At 38.9% G+C, this 21,597-nt stretch overlaps 1 protein-coding gene and 1 long non-coding RNA gene across 5 annotated transcripts in view; one reads left to right on the top strand and one right to left on the bottom strand.

The window, feature by feature from the left end:
• The window catches only part of LOC122059494 (zinc finger BED domain-containing protein RICESLEEPER 2-like), a 36,779-nt gene extending 28,643 nt beyond the window's left edge, over window positions 1-8,136 (top strand). For 2 of the 3 annotated variants that reach the window (XR_006134067.1, XM_042622285.1), the window contains one exon: window positions 7,822-8,136. The gene's annotated coding sequence lies outside the window, so the exon portion shown is untranslated. Of the gene's footprint in view, window positions 1-818; window positions 3,951-7,821 lie in introns of those variants that run through there. The other variant, XM_042622286.1, reaches the window with a different exon arrangement.
• Window positions 8,137-8,517: 381 nt separating this feature from the next.
• On the bottom strand, window positions 8,518-9,854 carry LOC122059496. 2 transcript variants are annotated; one of them, XR_006134069.1, is made up of 2 exons: window positions 9,098-9,854; window positions 8,518-8,993 (listed from the first exon to the last, which is right to left on the bottom strand). It is a non-coding gene; the product is annotated as an uncharacterized LOC122059496 (long non-coding RNA). The 2 variants fall into 2 exon arrangements; XR_006134068.1 differs by having other exon boundaries at window positions 9,689-9,854.
• Window positions 9,855-21,597: the final 11,743 nt, after the last annotated feature.

Raw genomic sequence — 21,597 nt, 5'->3', positions numbered from 1 at the left:
ATTAGGAAGTGGAACCCTTACTAAAGCAATTACATCTGGTCAGGTCAACTAGTTTGAGAGTTGCTATTATTTGACGTGACATCCTAATTTCTCTAAGCTCCCCCTTTTAAGGTTTGGTTTTGGTTTTTGCTCTCTGAGTTGTTAAAACCCGGGCCAACCATTGCTTTTACCACTGGATCCAACATGAGCTGGTCCCAAGGCTCATATCCTTAGTGATGGGGACATCAAGGTGTACAACCGAAGGAAGAAGAAGACCCAACCACACGTTCCTTCTTTGTGATTGGAGGATTAGAAGAAACAAGAAAGAAGAAGGAAGAAGAAGGAAAGAAAGAAGAAGAAAGAAGAAGAAGAAAAAGGAGGCAGAAAGGGAGGCTCGATCCAACCTTTCCAGTGCTGGATCGAGTCCCCTTCTCTTTCCAGATTTCGTCCAGATCTTGTGGACCCCATTGCTGATGTGTTAATTTAGTGTTCTTATTTCCTAATATCTTGTTTAGTTAGGCTTTTGAATTACGTAGGAAACTACTTTACTTCTTATTTTTTTTTTTTGGAAACTTCTTTATTCTGAGATTATTTCCTAGGATTAACCTTTCTTTTTTTTTAGTAACTAGTTCATTACTTATGTAAGGCCATTGGCCACGATGGGAGTTAGTTAATGAATATTTTGAATGCAAAAGACAGCCCCCAAAACCCCCACGATTTCTCTTGCTGCCCCCCTCCTCTCTTTCTCTCTCTCGGTTCTCTTTTCTCTCGCCTCCCTCTCTCTCCATTCTTCTATCTTTCACTGTATCTGTTCTTGGTTATTGTCATGACTGCTGCAGCTGCTGATTACTACTGGTTGAAGATCGTATCAGTTGCAAAGGCTCCATTGGAATGCTGCTGAACACTTTTTTTTTCTCGAAAATCTGGGTTATTTTATTTTATTCTCAGATCTGGGCAGCAGGTAAGTAAAGGACTGAACCTTCACATCCCCCCATTGTTCCATCATTATTTGCTCCATCCTCTTCCATTACAACCCTCCCCTTTTTAGCCCATTGTTTGACCTTTATTTGCACCACTGTTTTACCTTAGATATTGCTGATTTTCTTATTACAAGTATAACTGATTTTGGAGCATATAACATGGATTTTTATCTATCTTTGGTGCTTAATAGGCTAGTGTTATAACCTAATTTTGCTTGCTGCTATGTTCCCTAGTCCATGTTCCTCCTTGATGCTTGAGTGAGTTTATGTGTTTTTCTTCCTAGCCTATTATTACTCATTATTACTTTGTTTATTAGTCTCACTTTATTTTGCATGTTAATCTTGTTTGCTGAGTTTCCTTTATCCTGTCCAACCCAAGCCTCTTGAGTTTACCTTACCTAGTTAGTTAATCTTGTAGGAAACCTAGTCACCTAGGAACCCCCTACATCATCTTGGTATCAGAGGATGGTTTTGTCTAAGTTTAGGCTGATTAGGTACTGTTGTCCATTGTTTACATGTCTTACCTTTTGAGTTCTAGTGTCCGTCATAATCTGTCCATAGTCGAGTATGAGTTAAGAGAGCGTTACCATAGGTTAGAGGACCCCCTTTTCTTCCTTAGATTTGTGGGACCAAATTGCATTGGACGCTATTCCCCCTAAAAGCACATACTTGAGGAGGAGATTTCTGACCTCAAGATTGAGAGGGCTAACTACCTATCTCAATTGGAGATTCTGAGTAGACCTTGAGTCTTTGGTGGCAACCGTACCTTGGCTGCCCATCTCCTTATGTCCACTCGTAGTGGTAGGGAATACTAGAACACGTTTGACCTTTCTGACACCCCCACCCAACCTGAGCAGTTGGCTGAATTTATGAAAGACATCCAAGCTACCCTCCAAGCTAGCTAAGCTATACAGGAGACACAAGCTGCCCATCTCTAAACCCTCATCGATAAATTGACTGTCCTCGAGACAAGTGCTCAAAACCCTAATGGATGGCAAGGCCGTAGCACAAATGGCACTGAACCTAGGGACAGAGGCCCTAACCCTGAGGAAGTGAACGAGAATAACCACATTGATGGCTATGACCAGATAGGGGATAACTTCCAAGGCCTAGGGCGTGGTAGGGGTCGAGGCCCACCGCCAAGACACCAAACCCAGTATGGAGATGATGAGGGTTATAAGCATCATGATAAGGGCTTTGATGTCAGACAGGTGATTAAGGTAGATGCCCCTACCTATGATGGTCAGATTGATGCTAGGATCCTTCTGGATTGGATCAAGCAGATGGATAGTTACTTTGATTTCTACGATATACCAGAGGAAATTCGCTTCCGATTTGCTAAGTTCAATTTTATCGGAGCTGTCCAAGACTTCTGGACACACCTAGAGTACCAAGAGGATCGCCTAGGACTTGAGCCAATCACCACCTGGGTAGAAATGCAAGAGAGGCTCAAGAGGGAATTTTTGTCTATCACTTATGGGCTTTAGCTGTTGAATGAAATAAATATCCCTGAAGCAAGGAAAGTTGACTGTGACCGAATACATGAGCAAGTTCAATGAACTGAAAATTAGAAGCCGTGTTCGGGAGGATGTTAAGCAGACATTATCCAGATTCCTTACCAGGCTCAAGTCCAAAATCCAGTCTAGTATGGCACCCCACCTAGTGCGAGACGTTCCATAGGCCTTCAAGATAGCCCTTGAGGAGGATACCTCCATGACAATTTATTCTTAGAGGAAGAGCTTCCAAGTTGGGGAGTCCCAATTTAGAAAACCACACCAAGGCTCTACTGGATTCCCAAAGACCCCTGCTGCGCCACGACATCAGTTTGACAACAGGGGTAAAGGAATTTTGGGAGAAGCACCCAAGAGTAGTGGGCAACAACAGTGCTTCAAGTGTCGCGGGTTTGTTCACTTCTTCAGAGAGTATCCTAATAAGAATCTTTATGTGGGAGAGTAGACTCCTGAAGAAGGTTTTCAGGACCATGAGTATGAGGACCATAGATCAGATGAGACCATATCTGATGAGGACACCGAGGAGGCTGGTGACCTTAAGTTCGGTATTGTGTGATGCATGGTCTCATAACCTAAGAGTAAAGATGATTGGCAGCGAACTAATATTTTCATCACTTACACATGTCATCAAGGCAAGAACTGCCGCATCGCCATAGACAGCGGCAGTTGCATGAATGTGGTCACCAAGAGCACTGTTGCTCGAATGGACCTTAAACCTGAACCTCACACCAAGCCTTACAAGGTTGCCTATGTAGATCAGTCCACCATCCCCGTTAATCTGAGGTGTCTAGTTCCCCTACACTTTGCAGGATATAAGGATCAAGTGTGGTGTGATGTCCTAGAGATGGATGTTACCCACATCATCCTAGGTAGACTCTAGTTATATGACCGAGATGTCACCAATTAGGGGAAGTCTAACACCTATATCTTTGAGTTTAAAGGGAAGAAAATCAGACTGTCCCCCAGTGCCCTTGGGGAAGTTAGGGTTCCATAACACAAGGGGAGTACATCCAAACACACCCCCACCAAAACATTCAACATTTTAAATCAACAACAATTTGAAGGAGAGTGTCAAGAGTCAGGGGTGATTTATGCTCTAGTAGCCATATAGAGTAATACTGATAGGTCACGCTAATTCACTGAGGCTCCTAGAGAAGTACAACCCTTATTGAGGAAATGTGAGAGGCTATTCCCTGAGGAGCTACCTGATGAGTTATTGCCTATGCGTGACATCCAACATGTTATTAACTTAGTTCCAGGATCATCTCTCTCGAACTTGCCCTATTATCGAATGAATCCCAAAGAGCACGCCGAACTCAAATGGCAAGTGGATGAACTGTTATTAGGGAAAGCCTTAGTCCGTGTGCTATACCTGCCCTGCTCACGCCAAAGAAAGATGGCTTTTGGCATATGTGTGTTGATAGTAGGGCCATTAATAAGATCACCATCAAGTATAGGTTCCCTATCCCTAAGCTTGATGACATGTTGGATATGATGGCAAACTCTTCGATCTTTTCGAAGATTGAACTCAAGAGCGGGTACCACCAAATTAGGGTTAGGCCTGGAGATGAGTGGAAGACAGCCTTCAAAGATGAAGTATGTCCTCTTTGAGTGGTTAGTCATACATTTTGGCTTGTCAAATGCACCTAGCACCTTCATGAGGATAATGAATCAAGTGCTTCAACCATTCATTGGCAAGTTCCTAGTGGTTTACTTTGATGACATTCTCATCTATAGTAAGACCTAGTCTTTCCACTTGGATCACTTACAGAAGGTTTTTCATGTGCTTTTACAAGAGAAACTCTATGTCAACCTCAAGAAGTGCACCTTCATGAGTGATCGAGTCATCTTCCTAGGATTTGTTGTGCCAACTCAGGGAGTATCTGCTAACCCTGAGAAAGTGAGAGAGATAGTAGAGTGGCCTGAGCTAACTAATGTCCATGAGGTAGCCAATTTCCACAGGAGGTTCATTTACCGGTTAGTTCCATTGTGTCTCTTATCACCGATTGCATGAAAAAGGAGTTTCAATGGACTAAGAGTGCTACGAAGGCCTTTAATAAGATTAAAAAACTTATTACTAAAGCTCCAGTCCTGCACCTCTCGGATTTCTCTAAGGTCTCCAAAGTGAATTGCAATGTATCTGGTATTGGAATAGGTGGTGTCCTAGGACAAGAGGGCCACCCTGTTGCCTATTTTAGTGAGAAACTTAATGAAGCTAGGTAACGATATTCCATATACGACAAGGACTTTTATGCGGTTGTCCAATCATTGTGCTATTGGCGACATTACCTTTTACCGCAAAAATTCGTGCTATTCTCTGACCACCAGGCTCTGAGATACCTGAGTGCCCAAAAGAAACTTAACCAAAGACATGCCAAGTGGGTTGAGTTTCTCCAAGAGTACACTTTTGTACTCAAGCACAGACCTGGTGTTGAGAACACTGTTGTAGATGCACTGAGCCGGGTGAACATGTTCCTCAGTCACACCAATGTTAGGAGTCGGGCTAGTGTAGAGGTTGTAGGGTTCGAGCGAGTCAAGGACCAATAGCCCACCTCTCCTGATTTTAGTGAACCGTTCACTTGAGTGACGGCAACCCGGTCAACCGCTCGCACTACCTACTTTGGGAGGGTTTCCTTTTTAAAGGAAGCAAGTTGTGCATTCCTAGGACTTCACTCCGAGATTTCCTGATTTGGGAATTGCATGCTGGGGGAGTCGCTGACCATTTCGGTCGAGATAAGACCATCACCCTCGTTGAGGACAGATTCTTTTGGCCAGGATTGAAGAGGAATGTTGCTAGAGTTGAGTCAGTGTAGGACATGCCAGACTGCCAAACAACAAAAGCAGAACATGGGTTTGTACACTCCCCTACCCGTTCCCCATTCCCCTTGGCAAGACCTTAGCATGAACTTCGTGCTTGGCCTACCAAAAACTTCGAGAGGCCATGATTTTGTTTATCTGGTTATAGATCGCTTCTTGAAGATGGCCCATTTCATCCCATGCTCTAAAACCTCAGATGAGTCCATAGTAGCTAAACTTTTATTTAACGAGGTTGTCAAGTACCATGGGTTACCCCTCACCATAGTGTCCGATAGGGATGTTAAGTTCACCAGTCATTTTTGGAGGACCCTATGGCGGATGATGGGCACTAAGCTCCGTTTCTCTTCAGCTTTCCACCCTTAAAATGATGACCAGATTGAGGTTGTCAATGAGAGTTTAGATAATTTGTTGCGTCGCCTCATAAGAGAACACCTTACCAATTGGGATGGAGTCCTTAGCCAGGCCGAGTTTGCATATAATAGTTCCAAGAACCGTACCACTGGTCTGTCCCCCTTTGAGATTTGTTCAAGATACTAACCCCGGGCACCTATAGACCTTGTCCCAGTTGTATCCAGTTTTAGGACATCCCCTTTAGCCGAGTCTTTTGCTCAGCATATACATGATTTGCATGTAGGTATAAGAAGATAGATAGCAATGAGCAACGAGCAATATAAGTTGAAGGGAAGATGTGCACAGAAGGTTACAAAAGTTTCAAGAGGGCGATATGGTGATGGTTAGAATTAAGCTGCAATGCTTTGTTAGGGGAAAAACGAGCAAGTTGCATGCTTGTAGCACAAGTCCGTTCAAAGTACTCAAGAGGACATGTGCCAATGCGTATGTTCTTGATCTTCCTACTAGTATGGAGATCAGTAATATTTTCAATGTTGAAGGCTTTATCCCATACCATGGTACCTCTACCAGTACCCCTTTCTATCCTGATGACTTTGAGGACTTTCCCTTCGCCATTGATAAGACTACTGAACCAAACCAACCACTTCCCCCCACCTCATTGCCACTTGTGCCTAAGGTCATGAGAAAGACTGAAGAAGTTGAGGAAATTCTTGATGAGAAGATTGTGTCCACACACATAAGAGGTTCTAGAGAGTTGTTGGTCAAGTGGCGTGGGCGACTAGAGATTGACAAAACATGGATCACATTATAAGAAATCCAACGACTCAACCCAAGCCTGCTGCCTTAATTCACTGGAGGTGAATTTTTTCAAGCCGGGGAGAGTTGATGGGGACATCAAGGTGTACAACCGAAGGAAGAAGAAGACCCAACCACACGTTCCTTCTTTGTGGTTGGAGGATTAGAAGAAACAAGAAAGAAGAAGGAAGAAGAAGATGGAAAGAAAGAAGAAAGAAGAAGAAGAAAAAGGAGGAAGAAAGAGAGGCTCGATCCAGCCTTTCCCTCTCTCTTTTCAGATTTCGTCCAGATCTTGTGGACCCCACTGCTGATGTGTTGATTTAGTATTCTTATTTCCTAATATCTTGTTTAGTTAGGCTTTTGAATTACGTAGGAAACTACTTATTGTTTTTTTTTTTGGAAACTTCTTTATTCTGAGATTATTTCCTAGGATTAACCTTTCTTTTTTTTTGGTAACTAATTCATTACTTATGTAAGGCCATTGGCCACGATGGGAGTTAGTTAATGAATATTTTGAATGCAAAAGACAGCCCCCAAAACCCCCACGATTTCTCTCTCGCTGCCCCCTCCTCTCTTTCTCTCTCTCTCGGTTCTCTCTTCTCTCGCCTCCCTCCCTCTCCATTCTTTTATCTTTCTTGGTTATTGTCATGACTGCTGTAGCTGCTGATTACTACTGGTTGAAGATCGTCTCAGTTGCAAAGGCTCCATCGGATTGCTGCCGAACACTTTTTTTTCGAAAATCTGGGTTGCTTTCTTTTATTCTCAGATCTAGGCAACAGGTAAGTAGAGGACTGAACCTTCACATTCCCCCCATTGTTCCATCATTATTTACTCCATCCTCTTCCGTTAAAACCCCCTTTATTTGCACCACTGTTTTACTTTAGATATTACTGATTTTCTTATTACAAGTATGACTGATTTTGGAGTATATAACATGGAATTTTTATCTATCTTTGGTGTTTAATAGACTAGTGTTATTACCTAATTTTGCTTACTATTATGTTCCCTACCCCATGTTCCCCCTTGATGTTTGGGTGAGTTTGTGTTTTTCTTCCTACCCTATTATTGCTCATTGTTACTTTGTTCATTAGTCTCACTTTATTTTGCATGTTAATCTTGTTTGCTGAGTTTCCTTTTTCCTGTCCAACCCAATTACCCAAGCCCCTTGAGTGTACCCTACCTAGTTAGTTAATCTTGTAGGAAATCTAGTCACCTAGGAACCCCCTACATCACTTAGATTCCTTTGACCATCCCCTCCCCCTTGGGGAGTTGGTTGGTTGCTTTTATCTTGTAGCCATTCTGCAGTTCTCATCTTGTATTAAGTTTTGATACAACTATTCTAGTTTTTTCCGTTGGCTAACAAACCAAGTTGTGTGCGTTTCCTACAGGCTGTGCTACTGGGAACTTGGCTGGGCCCATAATTGTGACATTTTGCTTGGAGAGGACTCTTCACCTGGACCTTGGGATAAGCCTAGCATTTCTTAATTTTCTTTGAGCCAACATTGGTGCAACTATGGAGAGAGAGAGAGAGAGAGAGAGAGAGATCTGTTTTCCCTTTTTTTTTTGTCTCCTCATTTGGGTCTCTTCAGTTGTTGCATCAGCAAGGATATGCAAAACACAGCATGTGAGTCCACTGACTAAATTGACACTTCTGCTCATTTTATTGTCTTACAAGGAAAAGCTTGAGAAAAAATTTGACCTGAGTTGAATATTCTCTACCGACAGCTTACATTTTGCTTAGGACACACTCACCAAAAAGGGGAAAATAAGGAAAGAAAAAGCTGCAAATAATGACATTTTTATGTCTTCTTTCCTTCCTTCTTTCTTTTTTCCTGTAAGGTTAAAAAGGAAAAACTTCTTTGATATATAGGGTATTGTTAGAACCATTATAATCTAACATAGAAGCAGAGTAGAGTTCACTAACAGAAAATTCTCTTATTATGTAAAGAAGACTGGTTGGGTGGAGGACTACAGAGCATAAAGGAGCTCCATGTCTCCACCACAGTTCAATACTTCTTAGTGCTGAGGCGTCATTTCATGAAATAGAGAGAATAAAGAAAAATTTGTACCCATACTGCACCTCGTACCCTAAGAATGGAAATTTTATTTCAAACAAATCATCAGTAGCATCTAAGGCAATCTCTATACTACTCCTTTATAACTCAAGAAATGGAGTGTGTATGGCAAACAAATCATCAGTTAGACCTTACTGGAAAATTTCTGAAAGGAAATATGTAAAGATCTCCAGTCAATTCACCCAACTTACAAGGAGCAACAAAACAACAAGACCTTCCCTAAAGAATGATCCCTCTTTCCGTGCTATTCCTAATTATCAATAGGTGAGGGAATAAGGGTATGGTACCATGATCAAAATGAGCTGTCCGAACCCTTTCTCAAGCTAAATTTGCCTTGGAATTACAAGAAAAGTAGATCCAAATCATCAGAAAAAAAATCAAATTATTTGCCCCAATTGACCATGGAATAAAATCCTTACTCAGCTCTTCTTCTTCCATCTCAACGTTGCCAAAAATGGCCATGCTGCTTCTGTTCTTGCGTCCGCCTGCATTATTAACACAGCAACACAAAATGTTAAGCAGCATAAACAATATTACCCCAGCTCTCATTCAACTGATACACAAAAGAACTCTATGAATAAATATTAACTGCCAATCAAGTAATCCGAATCAAAATTGAGGTCTAGATCTAATAATAAAGGAGAAACCCTTGGCCAATGGCCCAAATAACATTGAAAAGAAGATTGGTAGAATAAAAAAGTTTCCTTTTCTTCCTTTTGCAGCTCTACCATTTCAGGCGAGCAAGGGTTTGGGCTTTAATATCTTCATCATGAGTCATCAGAATTGAGCCTAATTAGGCGATGCCATGGGGTCAAAACTTTCCCTGACACCTGGTATGGATTTACATATTTGGAGTTAGACCAAGAGTCTGGTTATGTGAAGTCCTTAATTGTACTTGAGATTTCTCAAACAAATTAATGAAGAATTGCATTACTCTACAGGGTGGTTTCTGCCCTAATCTCTACCAAGTGGGATGTTTTCAAGACCTCCCCAAGAAGGATGCTAGGATATCCATTCTTGAGACTCCCATGGAACCTAAATTGAGAAGAAAGAAATGCTGAAGAAAGAGAGGGGAATAGGAATCTCTGATTAGCCTTGAAGAGGTTATTTTCAGAAGACAAATTGAGAACAATCCAAGGAAACAAAATCAAGAATTAAAAGAGTCGAAGAAATCTTATACTTCTCCAGTGTCCTCCATTCACCACAAGAAGATTATCCTATATTTCCCACCAGACAAAAAATTCTTCAGGGGGGAGTGAATTTGAGGAACAAGGGGGGAGGGGAAGGTCTTGATGGTTCATACTCAGTGCTAAATTAATGCTATAGTATATATGCAGTAAGGGTAGCACAACCCTAGTTAGTTAATTCGCGTTTAAAATGCGTTTAAAACGGCGTCCTGTTTTTTTGCCGTTTTAAACGCCGTTTGCCGAATTTTTCACAGAAATTCAGTAAAAAACGGGAACGGGGCTATTGAAAGTTTTTTTGCCGTTTTAAACGCCGTCCCGTTTTTTTGACAGTAAAAAAACGGATTTTGAAAAATATAAACGTTTTAAAATAGAAACGTTTAAAACGGGGCTATTTTTTTTTATTGTTATTTAGGTATTTAGAGAATTATTATGCCAATTTATGTCTATATATTGCCCTTTTTTTGACACCGTATTATTTAAATATAAACGTTTAAAACACGTATCGTCCGTTTTTTATTTTTTCCCGTTTTTACCGTATTTGACCGTATTTTTGACCGTCCCGTTCACATTTTGATCCGTTTAAAACATGCCCGTACCGAATAATGTTTTTTTGCCGTTCCCGTTTTAACTAACAGAGAGCACAACACACCATATTCAGATAGCCATATACTGATCCTGAGAAAAATAGCAATCAACCCCAATAACTCGGGGACCATTTCTTGGAGCAAGGGTAAAAGACTTAGGCTCTGCCAGAATGAAGATGTTAGCTTGAGTCTCAGCATTTGAGGGCTCCCTCCTGGACCATGGAATGTTTAAAAATGTCTGAATTATGTTTTTCTCTGAAAATTGAAATGCTTCTTTAACAAGCACCAAAATAAAATCTATCAATTGATTTTGGTCCAACACAGATAACAATAATTTTCCTTAAAACATCAATATATTTAGGGTCTAGCTGTGGCTAAAATCAGTACTTGATAAAATTTGAGTAAGAAAGAGCAACCCAGTGCACTAATTTGTGGGATGTGCTAAGAATAGAAAGTTGAGGGGTTAGTTGATCTATAAATGTAATGCAATGATTTTCTGCTAGAATCACTGCTCATAGGCACCTTTCACAGCCCGGACTTTTCTTGTTCAAGGGGCGACCGCCTGTTGAACTATCAACGAGAAACGGGTAAACCAATGTCATCATGACATTGTAGGTGTTTGTGATGGGACAGATGCGACTTCCCTCAATAAGTAATAGGTGGCATAGCCCGTTGCAGAGTCCCCCCTTTTTTTGATCCATTTCTTAACAGCTCTTTATCTTCTCTTGTTCCCTCTCTTAAACCAATCACAGCAGTTCTTTCGTTTCATCTACATTAGTACTTTCATAGCAAGCTATTGGCTAAAGGAATTTTAGGCTTAGTTTGAGTTTTGTATTCTCTATTTTACATAAGCATGTATGGGGCTACAACCCTACAAACCAATTTTGATGATTTAATGAAAGGAGTAAAGGGCTCACTTTGTTTTGGCCTGTAGATTAAGGCTTGCATATATAGAATTCAGGTGTGTTGACTCTTATGGATTCAAGAGTATTTAACTGCTATGAGATTGTGAACCCTAGTTAGTTTCTAGGTTGGGGTACCAGTGGGATTCCAGACATAGATCAGGTAGAATCCTAGTCGTGTCTTCCTTTCTATTTCTCTTTTCTTCACGCATTGTGTTAGTGTGTGTGTTTGTTTTTTCTTATTTGTTCTATACCTACCTGTGGGTTGCCCAGATTCCCCATCTGTGCATCTGCGATTTAAATAGAGATCATGGCGGTGGATTGCTGTGCTAGTCTCCCAGAGGATTAGTCGAGGTGCGTGTAAACTGGCCCGGACACCTTTGGTAAACAAAAAAAAAATCAGGTCAGATATCTCTCAATTTCTCATACTGTGCATGGTTGATTTCTCTATTTTCTTTAATTCTATTCGTTATGTTACTTACCTAGTCCGTTAGTCAGAATGTCAGGTTTCTACCCTGTTCTTCTTCAGTTTTCAGTCATGATTTCTAGTTCTAAATTCTAGTTTATTTTCTGTTTCCAAACCCCAAACAAATAGATTTTTACTAGCCCGTCATGTCTAATTTTTCTAAATCTTTGTTTCCTGGATTAGTTTTCTAGTTTTGATTTCAGATTTACCAGTTTAAGTTAGACTTCACTGGCCTTTCAGCGGTCGGGTCTGCTTTTGTAGGATCAACTTCTCAGTATCAAGGGTCATGAGCAGTGTTTCTGGGCATCACTGCGAGAGCTCTGGCAGCCATAGTGAACACTATGGAGCATGGTGGGCAAGTAGGGATGGTATTTGAGATGTACAGAAGCAATGCTGGTTTCTTTCAGCTCATGGAGGAGTCCATTGGGTCCACCTTAAAGGAAAAGGAGGTGGAGAAGAGAGAGAATGGGGAGTTGTTTGAAATGAAGATCGCTCTACAACTGGGAAGGAGTTTGTCTGAGATCAGGGATCTCGCAGCTTCTTCTTTTTCTCCCAAAAGATATGGAGATGCCACATAAGAATTTGCCAGTAAACTCTTTTAATTTTGTCCATAGATAACCATATATAGTGTGGAGAGTAATCCTGTGCAAATTTTTGTGGCACAAATATTGTTAGAAAATAACTTTAACTTTTTGTAAAATTACACTTTTAGCTGTTCTTGATATGAAAATTAATCATTGCAATTTTGCCACACTTCTTTCTCTCAAGTTTGAGACAAACTGAACAGAATAGAATAATCAATATTCCATTAGGTCCCATTTGTTTGAAGGATAAAAAGGAGTGGAAAACTTGTAAGCATGTGTCTCATATGTTATGGGTTGGATTGACTAAGGAAAGAGATGAGAAAAAAAAAGAAGTAATTTTTAATGGGATGAGATTCTATGGGAAAAAGAGGAAATAGGAAGAGGAGAGGGGCAAGAAACAAAACAATTTTTCCATGACTTCTTAAATGAGTGGGGTGGGATTATTATTATTATTCTCACCCCATTTATCCAGTCACTTATATTTGTGATAGCTTGTGGGAAATAAGTGTAAGTTTTCACATTTTTTCGTTTTATACTTTTTTTTGTCAAACAAAAGAGGCCTTAGGGAACGAATTTTTTCAAAAGAGAGGAAAATCTGGGTGCTGAAATAAAAGAACGAAATTAAATAATGATAGAACAAAAGAACAGAATATTTTTTTTTTTCAATGCCAAATTTTTATTTTTAAAATGAATGGGGATGTAGGGGTATAGGGAAAAGAATCTAGCCATGAATGTACCAGACCCTGAGGGGAAATAATTTAGCCATGAATGGATTAGACCCCGAGGGGAAAACATATTTGGACACATTTGAAATTAAAAATAAAAAGACTCAAACTATGTTTGACCTAATCGAGCTAATAATGCCAACAGTAAGAAAATGCCGGGATTTAGAAAATATTTTTGAAAAATGATGATTTTGTTTTTAAAGGAAAAAAATAAATTATGAAAGTGCCGGGATTAAAAATAAAAGACTCAAACTATGTTTGACCTAATCAAGCTAAAAATGCCATGAGTAAGAAAATGCTGGGATTTCGAAAATATTTTTGAAAAATGATAAAAATCATGATTATGCCAATATGGCCAAAATGGGTTCAAAAGATACTTGATCTCTTAGCCCGTAGACTCGTAGTTCAAAAATCAAATTCACTTTTTTGAGAGGGGAACCTGGGGCACATTGATGTGGCCAACCATGCTAAAATCCTTGGCCAATCGATGGCCAAGTGGTATTGGAATTTTTATTTTTTTTAAAGGTAAGAATTATTTCTTAAATGTAAAAGAAAATCTTAAATTAAGGGAATGGGTATGAGTTGACCCGAATAAAGCCTCTGCTCTACTACGCGTAAGGGAATTTAAATCATACTTTTTTAGAAAACTAAAAACTAGCTCCTTTTTGATAATTTGGTTCGTCCAATAGGCCCTAAAAGGAAAGTGGGTAACTAATAATTTGATTCACACACCCTGACCCCCAATCCAAAAAAAAAAAAAAAAAAAGGTATTTTCATTTTATGGCGGTAAAATATGAGGAATGAGTCCCAAATGGTAACCGATTTTTGCTACCCATAATAACCCGCGGGCTTGTCTTGAATAGCTTAAGTAAAATCATTGATCCTACATCACACCACACACATGGCAGCCCATAGGGCCGCTTCCCATTTTGCGGATTCCTAAGCTACCCAAACCAAAGCCACGGGCTTAAACCAAACCCAAAATCGCTTCCACCCTTAAATGAATGAATGGGCCTGACCATGGACCAGACCGAAGCCAACCCAAATCAATTAAGCCACAACAATACACCTCCTTGATTCAATGTCAAAAACGGTTAAGCTACGCTTTGGGGCAACAAGATAACAAAAGAATTTGGCCTTAAAATGACCCTTAAAAATTTTATTTAAAATAGTTTAAATAAAAAAAAAAAAAAAAAAAAAATCAGAAGGAACCAAAAACCAAACAAGCCTTTATGGTACTTTTCAAATAAAGGATAAACAAATAAGCCCTTAGAGGCCCCTGTCTTATAAGTTACAAACAAATAGACCCTTAAGGTCCTTATTTTATAAGACCCAAGCAAACAGACCCTTAATTCATCTTTTATTTAAGAATTAAACAAACAGACCTTAAGATTTTTTTTTTTATTTTAAATTTTTTCTTTTGTTAACTAACAACTTAAAACTGAACTCAAACCGTAATCAAAGACCTAGTTCTCTGGAATCGGATATGGTTTTGATTTTGATTGATTCATCCCAATTCAATCGAGACTGATTTGGTCTTGCAAAATTCATTCAAATGAGCCAAATCCATGACCAAATTATATTAAAATAGCTCGGTCTTTGGTCAAGCATAATCGGAATGAAATTAGAGTAAAGCCTACTTCATTAAAGACTCAGCTCATGAAACCAATTGACTCATTATGTAACTACTTAAATTTCCATTGGTTGCGTTTGGTTGCAAGGGAAATGGGTAGGGAAGGAAAGTGAAGTGAAGGGAAGTGAAGCGATTTTTTTTTTTCCCTTTTAAGTTGTTTGGTTGCAACAAAAGTGAAGTAAAATTAATTTACCCTAGTTGTTTGGTTGGATGTAAAATTGATGTAATATAAATATAAAATTTTAAAAAACTAATAATCCAACCAAACTCCTCAAAAGAGATGGGGGGAGAATACTTTTCAATCCAGAACCCACCCAGCTCCTCAAAATTTATATTGGTTATGTGAATAAGGTCATTCAAGGTCTGTACCAAATCAAAGCAAATGTCATCCAATACTATGTTCTATCACTAACCAAAATAAACCATTTCATTCTATATATCAAATGAATGCAGCACAAATAAATATTTAAAATAATATAAAAGATGATCACAAAGAAAACAGTAATAGATCACATAATGACTAAAATGGTCATTCCAAAAGTCTTTTGGTCAAAATTAAACCCATGTCAGTAATGCTCCATCTGGCTCAAACCCAAAGTCTTTTGGTCAAAACAAATCCAATTGAGTCGTGTGTGTGTGTGTGTGTGTGTGAGAGAGAGAGAGAGAGAGAGAGAGAGAGATCATTGAGAGTCATGAGCAAGGTGAGAGTCGCGAGAGTGGGAGAGATCGTGAGAGTAGGGTTTTTTTCTTCTTCCTATTATGGCGGGAAAATAAGAAGGAAATTTTTAATAGTTAAGTGAATTTTTTTTTACATGTAAAATATATTTCCCTTGCAATCAAACATCAAAATTTATTTTTTATGGGAAAAAAATTCCACTTTACATATAAAAATTGAATTCCCCTTGCAACCAAACAAAGCCATTAGAATTCTTATTTCAATGGAAAACTTTCCATTATCAATTTTTTTTTGAATGGATCAAATAAGTGGGCCTTTAGCCCATTAGACTTAAAACAACAAAATAAAACTTTTATTGAGTAACTAAACATCCATGGGCTGCCTTGTCGCTCCGCCCCAAGCGAAGTTTCTGCAACAATCGTCGCCATTTTGTCTTGAACAGATCTGCAGATCAGATCTATTGCTTTCCCATGTTGCAGCCATGGCTGTGCTTCAAGCCTTGAAGACCAACCTCTATATCATCGTCAGAAGTGAGTTCTTGGCTCAAATCTACAGCCGAGCTTTCGGCGTGACAATGGATGAACTACGGATAGGAGTGCAGGCAATTTTTGTTCGTCAGAGAGGGTGTACAGTGCGTGGAGATAATGATGCAGGGATGCACAACGTGACTCTGACGGTTTGGGCTGCCTCATGCGGCTGTGTTGCCTTGTCGGCCACCTATGATGGCCATTTTCTTATTTTAATCGGTTGTGTTTTGGTTTTTTTACATTTTGCTAGTTGTGCTTTGGCTTTTCTAATTCTAGGTAGGTTTAGCCAGTTGGTTTGTGGGAAGATATGGGTCCTCTGGTACCTTTACATTCTTTCGGGCCATATGGTTGGGCCGCATGCATACTGTGACAAGCTTTGTCTAGCATGCGTAGAGCCACATGCATACTGTGATACTTGGTGTCTGGCATGTATCGTTTCTTTGCCCATCATGGTTTTTTTGCTTCATGTGAAAGAGAAATGTGCCCATGCTTATGTTAGTTGTGTTTACAACTGTATGTTTAGGGAAGTTATTGGTTTCACCTATCCCCTATCTTGGAAGGCCCCGTTAATGACATGTACAACGAATTGGTTATATTCCACTCATTGGTTTTGTGTTTTAAGCACTGAGACCTTGTGTAACTCATGTTTCTATCTAATTGAAGTTTGCTTTTGTCAGAAAAAAAAAACATCCATGGGCTGAGCCCATTATAATTTACCTAAGTTTAAAAAAAAAAAAAACATGGGCTTGGCCCATTATATATAAGTTAAGTTTAAAAAAATTAATAGATCCAGAGACCTATCAACCGCCCTATCTCTTTGCTAAAGCAAAATTATAGCTGCCGTTTCCGCTGTCGATCCAAATCGGTTTCTTTCTTCTGTTTTTTTTTTACTTCAATGTGCTCGTTTTTCAAGGCTTTCAAGGCTTTCAAGACTTTCAAGACTTTCCAGACTTAAGAACATGTTGATATGATCTTAGTTCTCCCAAGAAGTTACACCATATTGATAAACATTAAGGATGTGTTTTGTATGCATTCTCATTTTTGATAATGTGCATTCCCATTCTGATAATATGAAATGCATTCTTGACTAAAAATGAGAACACTATTTGGATGCATATTAGCAAAAGATACGTTATTAAATTTTTGGATGTTCAGGCATTTCATCAAACAACTAATGGGGGTCTAATTTTTAGCAAAGAATATCTCAATTCTCAATTCAATCGATGACGAGGGTCTTGGTGTGAGAAACAAAAGGTGAATACGATTTATCTCGAAATCGATCAAAGTCACTATAAATTGCAATGGCATCAAAGAAAACCCTTGTTGTGAATTTCAGTTGGGATATCTAAAAAGGATAACTAGGATATGATCCTGGATCAATACAGTATCGAGAAGAAGGGACGGCAAGAGGGATTATCAAAGCACCCACTTCTGAAAGCCGATCGTAGGCACCCACCATTTAATCAAACAAAGCGAAGATAAAAGAGAGAAAAATGAAAATTAGAAACAAAAGCCAGCAACTCCGTTTCAGAGAAATAGAAATCCTGGAACCTACCTTCCTAATCCAATCGACAATCTCTCTGCCAATCCCCACATCCAACTCCCCACTTTGCAACCTCTTCAAATAATCATCTCTGGGCAAATGACGGCATTCCTTGTCAATCATCAGACTTACACTCCGCTGTTTGCAAGGGGAGCACGATCGAGAACTCCCAACTATAAAAGCTCTGGCTTTGGTTTAGTGTTTGATGGTTCTATGTCAACCAAGCATCCCAACACTAAACCCTGAAACCCATCACCTCCAAAATCTGCAAACGATATGATACTGATATTGTCTTTTGCACAGAGAGGGTTAGAGATTGAGCCATCAAAATTGGGTGCCAATTACACAATTCTTAGAACCTTTTTTTTTTCTTCTTTATTATAGACAAATTTTAAATCCGAGAAGCCTTTCTTGCCTCCACAAATCTCATCACAAATTTTTAGAAGAGAAAACAGAGATTTTTTAAAAGGTTAATAGGTTATACATGAATAGGATGAGCGACTTCCGTCATCAAAACCCCAAAAGCCAACAAAAAGCGATTTGCAGAGACAAAGTAGCTAGAGCAGTGGTGAAGTAAGAGGTGAAGATGGACTATGGGAGAGTTGAGTGGGATTGACAACCAGAACGAGAATGTGGAATGGGGCTTTCGGCTCGTTCTAGAACGGAGGACATTCTTGATTCCATTCTAGGTATTCAGAATGAGAATGCATACCAAATAACTTTTTTGTTGGTCAAGAATGCGTTCTACACCCAAAATGCGTTCTCAGAACACAGACCAAACACATCCTAAGGTATGGGAAAAAAATAAACATATAAACAAATTTTCAGAGGTTTTTTTAATGAAGGATTCCCATAAATCCTCTGGTTCTACAAATCACAAAACAAGATATTTAAACGCTATCAATCGATTCTAGCTCTGTACAGGTCGCTTTGATACCACTTGTTAGAGATTTATTTAGGGTTCTCATACAGATAACTAGAACACGATATCAATTAAAACCATAATGTTTTGCTCAAAACCTAGATGATTCGATTTGTACCTTACACCAAGTATATTGAAGAAGATCGACGCTAGTCACTTAGGTCTCCTTAGTTCTCTCACTTCAGTGGTGAAGTGGAGAAAAATGAATAATGGCTACAAGGACCAAAAACCCATTATTTATAATGCTGTCCTACACCCAAAACCCTAAACCACCATGGTTAAGATAGCATATCCCTAAACTCAATGAGATCGATCATAGGACCTCATTGATGAGGAAATAAAGGATAGAGCATCACGATCATTAGACCTCATCCTAGTGGACCATATTCCAGATGGATTAAGGAATGCCTGGAATTTGAACCATGAAGTGGTTATCACCCCCTTCTTAGAATGAAATTATTTCTTCCATTTCAACCATGCTATAGATATAGAAAACGTTATGAAGGATGGACCATGGTCTGTGTCAGGAAACCTAATTTTTTTTTAAAGATATGAAGGGAAGTAGGTAACAATAAGAGGTTCAAACTCTAGACTTCCTGATGAGCATGGGATTTTTGCACACCACAACTCACCAACTGCGTTATTAATTCTGGAAAAATGAAAGGAAACTCAAAATTGGAAGTTCGACAAAGCAGATTTTTGGACTCAACTTCACTCTATCCCAATGGAACTAGCTAATCTAGATTTTGCCACTAAGCTAGCATCAAAGGTAGGTATCCCAAAGAAGCAGATGCTAATTTTTGGTTCTCAATTCAGAATGAAGGTTTATTACTTTCGGTTACGAGTTTGTTTAAACATCTTTAAGCCCTTGAAGCCTTTTATTATCCCGAACAGGAAAAATTGTAGATTGAGCAATGTTGTTATCAAATACGAGAGGCTGCCACGGTTCTGTTACTATTGTGGTATGTTTGGGGAGATTTGATCTGTTGCTTGTACGATCACCTGGTCATATGGGTAAGCGTTAAACACCTATTCCTTTTGCTTCTAAATATACCATTCCTCACCCTTGTAATGGTAGGAAGTGGGACAAGTGTTAGATGCTCACCCATATGATCGGGTGATCATTCGAGCAACAGATCCAAACTTGTGTTTGGGTTTTGGCGGGGAGGGTTTTGGGTTTCTGGAAGAAATGAATCTTATTTTGCTTCACTATGTTTCTGTCCAATGATTGGATTTAGACGATTTTAATGTTAGGTGATGAGAAGGAGATGATGATGAAGGGCGGTGTTGGGGATTGGGCACTGGTTTATGTGGTTGTTGTTGAAGGGTTTAAGAGATGAAGGTGGAGAAGGAAGGAAACTGAAGTGTAGGAGGGGGTCCGCAAAAGTCGGTTTGAGTGGGAAACGGATTAGGTAGGGACGTAGGGTAGGGCATAGTTAGTAAATAAGTGTATAATTTACGTATTTGAATGTTTTAATCAAAAAACCATATTTAGCTATATATAACCAAAGATATAGACATATTCGCATATTTTAAGGGTTAAAGTATTATAGGTGAATAATACACATATAATATGTATTGGGAAGTTAAGGTTTCTTAAAAATAAATAACTCATTAACCCCAAATCCCGACCTTTCTCACCCCCTAACCCCTAATGACATAATTGCTTCAAAGGAGGAAACCTCAAATCCTTGATTCTTCTCCTCAAGTCCTCCCCTTGCTTCCTTCCTGTTCTCCATTTCTCTTCCCATCGGGGACGATGGAAGTAGCTGGAAGGCATTTACAATGGTAGGAGGGCATTTGTAGTGGCCTAGTTCTTCTTCCCCTTCTCTATTCGGCCATCAATTGGTATATTGATCTCTTTCTCTCTCCCTCCTCTGTGAATGGATGCAATCAAGTTGAGATCTTGTGACCTAAGCTCCAATGTGGGTTTAAGATGATTTGTTTTAGAGGTAGAAGATGATTGGGTGCATCTGGCTTCTTCCTTTCCAATTTGTGACATTGTCTCCTTTGACCCGCCAATGGGGGTTGGGTTGCCGAATATCAAAGGTCTTAGGATATTGTATTTAAATGTGTTAATCAGTTTAGTTTCGGTGTATACAGTGCAGTTCAGTTTGGTTCACATTTATTTGGCTGAAACTAAAACCGCACCATTTACTAAACGGTTGTACTTTCTAAAATCGCAACCGTTTAGTGAACGTTTTGGGTTCTACAATTTTTAAACGGTATCAGTTTCATGATTTTGATCGTGATTTATTCCATACGATTTCTAAACGGTTAGCAATCAGTTTGCTAGTTTATTCGCATGCGTACTAAAATTTGCTTTTGTTGATAAATACTTCAATCTTGTATCAAATTATATGAGGCATTGAATAAGCAAGGGTTTAACTACAAAACTACATAATAGGGGTAAATTATTGAATAGACGGTTGGACAGCCTCTATAGCCCTTAATTCTTTCTTAAACCCTTATGTTTGTTAAAACAAGCAAATATTTAATCGTTGTATGGATTAATCAGATCGATTTTGAATAGTTAAATGGTTTGATTTTCACGGTCTCAATCCGGTTTGAAACCAATGGGTTAAATGGTTAAAACCAACCCGACCCATTTAACTAATCAGTCTTAAACAGGAAACCATAACCGAATCATTTACTAAAGGGTTCTACGGTTTTGGTATAAATGGCTTGATTCAGTTTCAGTAAATGGTTTCGGTTTCAAATTCACATCCTTAATTGTACTATAGGCTAAAAACATCAATTTATGCTTCTGATAGACTTGCAAACATGAGAACAACATTAAATAATACATCTATCAATGAGAACTTAAGGCTAAGTTGTGGGCAATCACTATTTGATAAAATAAAATTTATTTAGGCTGTTAATTGAAGTTGATTACTTATGCTTTCAAGAATTTTCTAGTGATTTATATTCTTTTTGAAAATAATCGATCTTATTGAGTTTATGTTAGCATACTAGTAGACTACATTAATTTTGCTATGTTTGGGTTTCTTGTCTTGTTTTTTGACCTCATTGTTATTGAAATTAACATTCCTCTCCTTGAATCATCCATTCCCTTGATATGCTACAACTTATAAGTGTTCACCTTAGATTTTGTGGGTAAACAATCAGTTTTAATTCATTTTTGATACCAAAATAAACTCGTATTTTTGCTCCATAATTTTTACGGAGCAACCATATTAAATGCGTAGTAAATACATACGGTATTATTATCGTACTCATTTTGTTGTGCTGAATTTTTTGAAGTATTATTACCTTATAATCCGTTTCATTGCCTTAGATATCCGTTCCCATATTATTGCGGCTCCCAAACTTATTAACT

The sequence above is a fragment of the Macadamia integrifolia genome, chromosome 13 (genome assembly GCF_013358625.1).
Source record: "Macadamia integrifolia cultivar HAES 741 chromosome 13, SCU_Mint_v3, whole genome shotgun sequence".
Lineage (NCBI taxonomy): Eukaryota > Viridiplantae > Streptophyta > Magnoliopsida > Proteales > Proteaceae > Macadamia > Macadamia integrifolia.
This window is presented reverse-complemented; position numbering and strand designations above follow the sequence as displayed.